This window comes from Trachinotus anak, unplaced genomic scaffold (genome assembly GCF_046630095.1).
Source record: "Trachinotus anak isolate AG129_WGS33_773 ecotype Australia unplaced genomic scaffold, CSIRO_AGI_Tana_v1 ptg000025l, whole genome shotgun sequence".
Classification (NCBI taxonomy): domain Eukaryota; kingdom Metazoa; phylum Chordata; class Actinopteri; order Carangiformes; family Carangidae; genus Trachinotus; species Trachinotus anak.
Genome location: NW_027273876.1, coordinates 19,887,501 through 19,890,907, shown reverse-complemented (window position 1 = coordinate 19,890,907; position 3,407 = coordinate 19,887,501). Strand labels below are relative to the sequence as shown.

The 3,407-nt window shown below is 43.0% G+C and overlaps 1 protein-coding gene across 5 annotated transcripts in view; it reads left to right on the top strand.

The window, feature by feature from the left end:
- Positions 1–1,566: 1,566 nt before the first annotated feature.
- rbfox3a (RNA binding fox-1 homolog 3a) overlaps positions 1,567–3,407 on the top strand; it is a 563,670-nt gene continuing 561,829 nt past the window's right edge. Inside the window, exon 1 of one of the 5 annotated variants that reach the window (XM_071463609.1) lies at positions 1,567–1,862. The gene's annotated coding sequence lies outside the window, so the exon portion shown is untranslated. The remainder of the gene's footprint in view (positions 1,863–3,407) is intronic. The other 4 variants (XM_071463611.1, XM_071463608.1, XM_071463610.1 and 1 more) reach the window with 4 other exon arrangements.

Sequence of the window (3,407 nt, the reverse complement as noted above, 5' to 3'; positions counted from 1 at the left end):
ATAATGAAATGAAAATTAACTGACAGCATCTATCAGGCGTTCTAATGTGGGTTATTTACAATGTGTTTTTTCTTACATTTCTTTACATGTATATTTTGAAAGTTCTACTAACGTAAACATTTGGAATAAAAAAAAAAAAGTCAGGTTACACAGTCGATTATGATCACTGATTGGATGGGCCCCATGCCATTATTTGCCTATGGCCCCGACAGACTCTAGACTATCCACTGAGAAACAGTGGACAAACTTATGAGTGTTTGCGGTCCAATAGTATTTCCTGAGGTTTGGAAGGTCCACCCCTCCACCGCCCCATGTCGTTGGAGAAGTTTCATGTGTATCCTGGGATGTTTGCCTCCTCATAAGAGGGATGACATCAGCTCGTCTACAGATTTAAACAAAAAACACTTAATAACAAATACAGAAACCTCAATAAAATTCGTATGCAATTGATTCTACCTGCCAGGGAAAAATGGAGGCTGCTCCATCTTTGGAAATTGAGTTTGATTCTGTGGTTGATCAGCAGTGTAAAGAGAAAGTTTGGGTGAGCTAAAGCAAAGCTCTGAACTCTCTCTGTAGGAAACCATTAACTCTAACAGGTATCACTTGTATCCTGCGAGGGTAGCAAAGCTGTGAAGGTCTCCACTAAATGCTGGACAGTTGACACTGGGTCTGATTTGATCATTTTTCTGTACTTTTACAGTTCAATCTTACAGTTTGTTATAATACCACGGCAATATGATTTGGAGGTATAGATTTTTGGTGTGCAAAAATGTGTGTGTTTAAATGTGAATACAAAAATGTGGGGGGATTTGAGGAAAGAAAGAAAAGTAAGTAGTAAAGTAATTGTAAAAAGAAGGGATGAGGCGTGTCAGGGATGCAGGATGTGATGAGGTGATGGAGATCAGAGAGAAGGATGAAGGAGAGAAGAGGAGGAGTGAGGCAGGGAGGCCTGTTTCCTCTGAGGTTCACTACCTGTCATGGTGTGCTGAGTTAAGTCTCACTAAAAGACACACGCATGCATGCACGCACGCGCGCGCACACACACACACACACACAAACACACACACACACACACACACACACACAGAGCAGCAGCAGAAGAGGTCTTTGCCTCGTCTCTGTGCCTGTTCTTAATCTTTCTCTCTCTTTCTATCATAAACCCCTGCCTGCTTTGTGATGTGTTCAGCGACATTTGTCTGTGTGTGTGTGTGTGTGTGTGTGTTTGTTTGTGTGTGTCTGTGTGTGTGTGCATGTGTGACAGACTCTCTGCATCTCTCATTAACATGCATATTCAGCTCAGTGTCTGCACTGGCATTTATGGATGCATCTATATGAATGTGCATTTACACATACAGCATGTATAGTGTGGTGTGTGTGTGTGTGTGTGTGTGTGTGTGTGTGTGTGTGTGTTTCCGCTCACTCACTGGCTTGCATCGCGCAGCAGCTCTCCCCTACTGTAGCTTGCCCACTGGATGCACACCAAACGCATCCTCTCACATACTCACATACTCTCTCTCTCTCTCTCACACACACACACACACACACACACACACACACACATATAGCTTGCCTTCCTTCTCCTCTCTGTAATGCCCCCTCCTCCTCCTCTATCTCTCTTTCTCACTCTCTCTCTCTCCATCTCGGTCTCTCGCTCAGAGCAGTGCGTTCGGCAGAGCGGTATAACAGAGTGGAGTTTGCCGTGGCGTGTGTGTCCAGAGCAGCGATCGCAGTGAAAACAGAGAGAGAGAGAGAGAAAGACAGAAAGATAGGCAGATAGAAAGGGAGAGAGAGAGAGAAAAAGAGAGAGAGACATCCAGAGGCAGGACTGAGCGGACTGAGAGAAAGCAACACTCCTGACCACCGTGAGTACTGTACTGCATATACATGCTTTTGCTCCACTCCCTCACTACTGAGGGAGCTGTTTCCTAACTAACTGAACTGGGCTGTGTGTTGTACAGTAGACAGGTGCACACTGAGCAGAGCAGATGGGAGAAATACAGTGGGGATGTATGGGATGTTGCACAGCATCACTTTCAAATTGTTGGCTGGAGTCATGTTGTGTTGCTCGCTGTGAGGCTGCAGAATGTGCCGTGGAAATGAGTGTGTGTGTGAGGTTGTGTGTGCGAGCGTTCCTGAATGTGTCACAAAAGTGTCGAGATGCAAAGGTGGGTATTACACTGATTTGCACATTGAAATAGAGAAGAAAGAAGAGTTGATAGTGCATGTGTGCTCAAGTGTCTTTTTCATCTATTTATGATTTAAAAAAAAAAATCTATGCTACTTAAGTATTTCTTGTTCACTCATCTCTTGATCCTGTGTTTTCTACAAACAAATACTTCTTTAAAATCTGCACTGAAATGAATTGCAATTTGATGGGGACCACTTCCACTATGCGGGGTACTGATATGAATAAGGTCTTTTTTTTTCTCCACCTGACGTATGTACATGTTTCACGCAGGAGCTGAGCTGCAGATCTGCACTCACGCCACTGATGGGACGATCCCACAGTTTGGTGTGTTTTTACTTTTTCATCCTTTCGCCATCTGCTCTCGTTCTGAAGACAATTTTTCTCCCCGTCACCTCACTTTTGCATAAAAGTGCATTCGGAAGACGTTCGCACATGTGGGTGCTATCTGGTGTGAACCCCCACAAAAAATGTCTCCCCACAGTAAAAAATAAGATTGGTTCATTTCAGTATTTCTGTCAGGGAGTGTTGGGTGGGAGGACCGGGGAAGGTACCAGAGGCATCCAGTGTTGTAAATTGCAGTGTTGATGTTCAGGACGTGCACAGAGAAGAGGTTAGGGGACTGGCGAGGAGAGAGCTAAAAAGAGGGATTATGATAACTTCTTTAAAAGAGGGATTATGATAACTGCTGCCACCCCCTTCTTTCCCCCTCCTTCCTCACTCACAGTAATTATTTCTGGAAAGCCACTTTTCTCTCTGTGGCTCCTCTTTGGCTTTTGTCAGCTCTGTTTCCCTTCATCAGATGCCACAAAGTCAGAATGAGGCGCGCTTAATTCTGCTGCAAAAGAGTGAAAATTATTTGAGACAGACCACCACATCCCGACATTTCACGTTTCATTTATTGGTTTTTTATAGTTTAACATTTGACGTTAATGTAGCAAGTGTTACTGGTCATTCATATATTTTTTTGATCTCAAATGATTCCGTCCACTTTAATGCATGTTTGTGTTTTACTGTCAAAGAAAATTACTTTATGTTTTTTTTCCCCACATAAAATAAAAAAGCACATTTCTCTCATAAACATGTTTCCAGCTGCATAGAAGTGTTCGCATTTATCAGATCTATAGAAAAAATAGACAGCAAGTAAATGCACAAATGACTTCCACAACATTCTGCACATCTATATATATATATACGCTGTTTGTCCCACAAATTTGTGTGT